At 37.6% G+C, this 7,578-nt stretch overlaps 1 long non-coding RNA gene across 1 annotated transcript in view; it reads right to left on the bottom strand.

Annotated features, from left to right (window-relative positions):
* Nucleotides 1–7,578, bottom strand: part of LOC117956410 — a 21,143-nt gene that overhangs the window by 8,843 nt on the left and 4,722 nt on the right. The window contains exon 2 of the long non-coding RNA XR_004659256.1: nucleotides 5,650–5,652. This is a non-coding gene — a long non-coding RNA (uncharacterized LOC117956410). The remainder of the gene's footprint in view (nucleotides 1–5,649; nucleotides 5,653–7,578) is intronic.

Raw genomic sequence — 7,578 nt, 5'->3', positions numbered from 1 at the left:
CACACACACACACACACACACACACACACACACACACACACACACACACACACACACACACACACACACACCTCATTTAATCATCTGTTGGGTTACCTTTTAGGGCTCCAGTTCTTCAAGAACGTGGTGCTGGTGGCGTCTCCACAGGACCGTTATGTTCCTTTCCACTCTGCCAGAATAGAGATGTGCAAAACTGCTCTAAAAGACAGGACCACAGGTCAGAAGTGCATGCATTGTTGCTCTATTTGAGTTTCAGAAAAACTATTTATTTCATTTTCTCAGTACCTGTGTGAGTACCAATCCTGTACCAGCCTGTCTGTGAACACTATTATGTGGATCTAACTAGCATTATTTAAAGTGAGGCTACGGCATTGTTTTGACGTTACGGCAAGAAGAAATAACACGTCCTTCATCTTTCAAATTAAAAGTCTAATAAGCAATAAAATGCACCCTTTCTCAATTTAATGAGCCCAATTGGTTTTGCTGCTACAGCTGTATTTGGTCTCATATGACCAGTAGGTTATGGTGGCTAATGTTAGCTAGCTTCAGATAGATATTACTGTGTAACTGATATTACTGATTGAGTACGCAGACTCTTTTATCTGTCAGTAGGATGGCTCTTTTCAACGACCGGTACACTTTTTGTATTTTTAAGCCATTAGCCCATTATGTACAGTATATACTGTGTGTGTATACTAGTGTATACTGTGTATGTATATACAATGTGTGTGCTTCTTTAATCCAAAAAAACTGAGAAATGAAACATACAAAACACAGTTTAAGAAGTAGGACTCACCATAACTTTGAACATTTTTGCACTGAAGGGCCCGTGTACACTGAGATGATCAACAACCTCCTGCAGCCACTTGTGGGGGCTAAAGAGTGCCGGCTGATCCGCCAGAACGTGTTTCACGCTCTGCCCAACACAGCCAACACCCTGATCGGCCGCGCCGCCCATATCGCTGTCTTGGACTCTGAGCTTTTCCTGGAGAAGTTCTTCTTAGTGGCAGGGCTCGAGTACTTCAAGTAAAGGTCCTAGTACTGCAGTCTTACAGGACAGGAGCTGTTAGTGGTGGTGGTGGTGATGCTGATGGAGCTGATTCGGAGGATAAGGTCCTGATCTTCACTTTGTACAGTATATTCAATGTACATATTCCCTGGTATCAAAGAGGCAAGGACGTGTATATCCCATTTGTTAGGATTGTTAGCAGCTGTTCTCAAAGGATCCATGTGTTGTGACTGTTGAAAATACTAACTCAGAAGTCTGAGTTTGACGTGTAGCCATGTAAAACAAAACATCTGATGTCCATCACAGGGTTGATTTGTAGATGTTTTATGGCCTTATTAATAAGCAGAGTGAGCCAGAACACTAACAGATGCTAATTGCGCTCGAAAGCATTTAACTACTTTCCCTTTAGAGTTGTTTAAAGCCTTCAGGATGGCTTGTTGGTTGATTTCTTCTTGAAGGGTCACACCGACCATAGTCTTAAACTATCCGTAAAACTGAGGCAACAGATAGGCAGCATTTAACCCCTTGATTGTACATGAAGTATTTTGTTGTACAAAACATATGTTCCTTTATACAGAAATGAATATATTATTTATTTTTTATCTGCTTATGTATCTACAGTGTAAGTCTTAATGTGATCTCTTGTGTGTTGTTATCATCAAATACATCAAATGAAAGTAGGCTGAAGTGTTAGTCCATATGACACCAGTTATTCAGTATAGTGGATATCTACTTTTTTCACACGTTTACTACAATCTAAGTCATTGACCCTGATTAGTTCAGTATAATACTCAATATAAATGGGAAATACAGCCTCTTTGTATTGCTCTAGCTGCTGTATTAGCCTTGAGTTTTTATTCGATTACTTGCACTGATTGATTGACTATATGTATTTAGTATTGATCATTTGTCCTGCCCTCCTACCTTAAGGTTGCTATAATATGATTTTAATAGGATCCCCATTAGCAAATGTAGAACATCGGCTACTCTTCCACTCCCTGCCAAGCTTTCCAAACCCACATGGCACATCCAGTTTATGGCCATAACTCAAATACACTCAATTTCATGGTCATTTTTTAGATAATGGGTACTTGAATTAAGCAACAAAAGAAGGCTTCTTATTTCTCTTTCTTTTTATTGCTGTAGCTGCATGTTGATTGGATCAGCTTATAGAGAATGTGAAGTTGTTGCCACGGTCATTCGGTGTTGAATTTTGGTACAGGACGCAATTTTATGGAGGACACGATGTGTTTCCATGTGCCCACTATGGAAGTTACAGCATACCGTGTTTTGTTTGGCTAGAAGTTGTTTAAAGCAGTCAAATCTAACCCGTAGGCCTACCAAAATGGACGACACAGCGTGATGTCATCTCCACAGCCAGACGTTTTCTCCGGCTGACTACATTACATCATAGCAGAATCAGTGATTTTGTTTTAACATGTCCCTGTTGAGACACTTAGCTTAGTATCGGACCATCTCTAGCTGTGACCAGGGGTCAATATTTAAAGAGTTGGGATTGAGAATGTGTGGACTACACAGTTAAGGTGTGCTAGTCCTGCGTGGAGCTTATTATAATGTACCTGTAACCCACAAACTGATAAGTACAGCAGGAAGTTTAATGATAAGCTCCTTGGCGTTGGAAATAAGTCACGGTTTCTGCTGTAGGCTAACAGCTGGACATGCTAACATCTGCACTCTCACTCTTGAGTTGTTGGTTTCGGGAAAGCTAAAAACAGACACGCCATGTCTCTGACTCTAGTAGCATGTACACCACTGTAACATGTGTAGCAGGGTAGAAAGGAAAGCTTGACAGGCCTTTTGTGCGTATGCGGTGGCTAAACTATGATTGGATTGGACCATTCTTTTGATAAGCTATCCCACTGTATTGAAGCAAATCTACAGCATTATAACACAATAACAATTAATACGCATGACATATATCCATTTTTTTCCTTAAATCATGGAACAGGGAGACAGAAAACAGGCCTAGTGACATAATTAACAGCAAATCTGCTATACGTATAACGCGAACATTATCCCATGCCAATTATCCAGGACTATACAGAACAATCTTAGGGTTTAATGACCATCACTTTCTTGATGAGCCATTTTAAATTGTAGATTAAAATTGTCGATACAAGGATGGATTTCATAAGGCACTCATTATTTTTTAAATGGTTTAAATCAGGGTGTCATTGCTATGGTTTTCCGGCAAACTGCGTAACACCCACTGCCAAGATTCTCCCTCACACACACTGTCATTTTCTATAAAGCAACTTCAACATGATGCATGATGATAGCAGGGAAGCACCGTCGTAGCAGACACTGTCTTATGTTTTTGACATATATACAATGCCATATTTTCATGTCATCGACTAAATCATGTCGTATTAACCCACCCTTTGTTGTCACGTTTAAGTGTGTCACAAAAGATGTCGTTTTCCAGCAAATTGGTGAGGACTGTTCCCTCATCACTGAGCTGTCCATCAAATGATGTTTACATTTTGACATTGGAGAGCTGTTATTGTAGTGTTGTCACAGACGTCTCAAATCCAGCAATGGTTGCACATCTGCTGCATACATAGTTATGTACTTAAACAGAGCTATATTTAACCTTTGCACTGGTTTGATTGTTAGTGAACCTTATTGTCAACCTTGACTAGCTTTCCAAAACCCCAACTGCTATTTTGTTTTTGGTTCATACATGCGATGCTCCTTGAGATCTGAAGGTTGCATCCCGCATGTGTTGGAAAAACTGACCACGGCTGTCAGCCTCAACCATTTGAGCCTTGTACTAGTCCCGTGCATTTGATTGAATTTTAATTGTTATTACGATTTCAGCTCCTAATGATGACTAAAACAGAGAAATGGAGAAAGGCGGTTATTTTGCGCATTGTGTTTTGCGAGTAAACTCTTATTTTGTCTCTGTGTTCGGAATGGAAAAACTGGAAAAGTATTAAGTGAAATGTCCCAGTTTGAGGTGGGGGTGGTGATGGTGCAGTGGATGTGACACATGCTTTTGGTGTGGGAGACCCAGGTATCGATTCCCACTGCGATGCATCAACCAACGTGTCCCTGAGCAAGACACTTGACCCCTAGCTGCAGGTCCAGCGGCAGATGTATGTATATATATATATATATGCAGTATATGTGTATGTATGTACTGTACATATGTGTACATACACGTTTACACGGCGTGCGAAATATATAAATATACATGTATGTGTATACAGCATATGTATATACAGTGTATATATATATGTGTATATATGTACTGTATATACATGTATGTGTATATACATGTATGTGTATATATGTACTGTATATGTATATATATGTATATACATGTATATATGTATGTGTATATTTCAATTGTAAGTTGCTTTGCATAAAAGCATCAGCTAAATGTAATGTAATGTTTTTACTGATCCTTAAATTGAATCATTTCATAATTTATCAAAATGAGTAATCCTGTTAACTAATCGTGACTTCAACATTGTTCAAAACAACCATGATTATGATTTTTTCCCCCCGTGAATCGAGCATACCTTCTAGCTTTACCAGATCCAAATAGCTGTTATTCTTCTAAAGGTTGCATCCTGCATGCGTGTTAACTGACCACAGCTGTCTCTCTCTGCCATTCAAGCACTGGACCGGATTCAAAGAGTACCAAACATAGCAACGCAGAGTGCACTTTTTTTTGCTTTCTATTCCGGAGCTGTTGCTACGGCGCTGCACAGTAAGCAGTGTGTCACCGTGATTGACTGGAATCAAATGGGCTCCTTCAGGACGCAGAGATCGTTCTCTAAACGCCACTAAGCAAAGCTGCGTAAGCAATCTGTGGGAGCTGCCGTGCATCATGCATCATTTCTCAACACAAACACACAGTGTATATGGATAAGGCTTGAGCTTGTTTGCGTTTAGGGCCACGTGTGTTTACCCAACGGGGTCAGCGGGAATCGATGGAGGGAAAAAGTGTTTGTGGCATTGAGATTGGCCCCCTTCAAGGGCAAATACAGGTTTGAAATTGTTTCATGAGATGGATGGCGGTGTGTGGAAGGTTTCTCTTAAAGGCACAGTATTAGTAGGGGTGTAAATCACACGTTTTATCCCCATATGATATTGTATCAAATCTTTGGAAAACTATATTTTTTATTAAACAATATTTACTGATATCTCAAAGCCTGCCATGAATGGATTTCGATTTGGTTCAATTCAATGACCTAGGACCGATACATAAGCCTTACTACATTTATGAAGTAAATATTTACAAATAGCTAACTAAAATGAGATTTCTTTGGAATTCTATTGCTAAGGTCTTCCAGACATATTTCCCCCTGCTGTAATTTGAGGCCGGCCTTTATTCGGCCTTTATTCCAATTTTACGCTGATCTCCATTCTGTAGAGAGAAACGTTTTGGTTTGAATTACTAAATGCGTCTGAGAGAATGTCTGTGACTGAGAGGGAATTTCGAGGCGATCCATAGATCCTTGCAAGTGCTGTCAACCTTCAAATCTCCCTGACTTGAACCTTTTGTATTCGATTGCCCTTTACTGGGAGTCCTGTTTGTGTGTGTGTGTGTGTGTGTTTGTGTGTGTGTGTGTGTGTGTGTGCCATCAGTGTCTGCTCGTTCCTGGAACACCCTCCATGCGTTTGAACTGAATGTAAAAACAACATGTCTCATACTGTGAGGAACATGGATTTATTTCATTCTGCACTTCTTTTGCTGAATGTAAAGTACAGTAAATACTACTTCATCCGTGCCAATACTACTCAAATATTTTTCTATGTTGCTGACTGTACTGTATGGATTCCTTAGTAGCTTGTGTTCTATGTAAAAATATAAATACAAATATATATATATATATATATATATATAGCATAGTATTACTATAAACTGATATTATGTTATAATAAAAATGGTCCTTTTGCATACTTATCTTGTTTGTGTTTTTCAACGGCTTTCAATTTCAAAACATTGTTGTTCTTGTTTTTATATTATCAAGTATTTCTGTCAATAATGACAAATTTTCCAAAGCTCCCGAGGTTAGTGGTTTTTGTCACAGGCAATTTACAATTATGCACATTTAAGATGCCTCCGAATAAAATCACTCAACGTCTGAACTCATATTAGTACACATTGTCCAAGTATTACTACACTTTGTTCTAACTGAGAAGTTTAACCTGATGGCAGACACGATCCACATACAGTGCTCTGTGGGTTTTAATGGGACAACATCAGAGTTAGACCATTTATTCTCATACATATGGTAGGCTACCCATGGTTATAGTTTATTTTCTTCATCGTTTTGTTGATATTTATTCATTGATATTTAGTCATATATATTTATGGGTCAGCAGTTTGGAAGTCTCGTTTCCAGACAGGTAAATGTGCATAGGTAAATACATTTATACATGGAGAGATAGAGAGTTATAATAGTGATAATAGTGAAAATAGTAATAGTGATTATAACTATTAGTAAAGTAAATGAGAACTCAGTTTAGAATAAACAATGTTCAAAATGAATAGATACATCTCTAAAATGATTTACAAAATAGAAACAAAAGGAGAGATAGCAATACTGATATTTAAAAAAAAACTAATTAAAAATGTATCAACCCTTCTATAATATTCGGGTCAAATTGATTTCCATTTCCAATTTTTACCAGAAGAAAACAAGCACTTTTTTTTTTTACCTGAAAATCAACGGCCTTACCTTGTTTTCTGTGTTAAACACGTATTTCTGACTCAATTCAGAACATTATTCTGGATATAACCACATGAATTATGACCTTATGACAAAAAACTAGTCACAAATCCAGTTTTAATTGTGTGCTAACAGAGACTAATTGATTCCCTAAACATGTAATGTATGTTCTCTCAATTGTTTGACATTGAGATAAAGACAATATTTGTTAATAGATTAGGAAGTACAATTTTAATTCAGAATTGGTTTAAAAAAAAACAAATAAGTCAGGGGTCAAATCGACCTGGTGGTTATGAGAGGGTCCCAAACGTGAAGACAATGCACGGGTTAATGAACTTAACTACAACACAGATAAATACAGTACATATGTAAAAAAGTAAAACGATCAATGGGATACATAAAGAAACTAGTCACCTTCTGAAAATAAATACATATAGAATTATCTTTTGTTCGGCAAAGGAATTCTGAAGATAAATACTAAAACATGAAGATATATTGAATCCTATTGTTTGTTGAATGGGAAAACATTTAATAAGATATGGTTTGGAATATAAATAGCAAAGTGAAATGTGCCTATTTATGAAAAACAATGTTTTCACATTGAAGATAAGCATTTAGGTAAGGTATGATATGATAGCCAACCAGTTAAGCTTAAGGATTCACTGTGCCTTCCCCATGTATTACATTACATAACATTCCGATACATTACATTACAATACATTACAATATATTACATTACATTACATTACAATACAAAACATTACATTACAATACATTACATTATGTTGTGGGTTGGGGTTTTTGTTTGGGGTTATTTTCCCGTTTGGCCTTCCCTGTGTTGTCGTCCCGGTTTTCTCCCTA

Source organism: Etheostoma cragini, chromosome 14, assembly GCF_013103735.1.
Source record: "Etheostoma cragini isolate CJK2018 chromosome 14, CSU_Ecrag_1.0, whole genome shotgun sequence".
Lineage (NCBI taxonomy): Eukaryota > Metazoa > Chordata > Actinopteri > Perciformes > Percidae > Etheostoma > Etheostoma cragini.
This window is presented reverse-complemented; position numbering and strand designations above follow the sequence as displayed.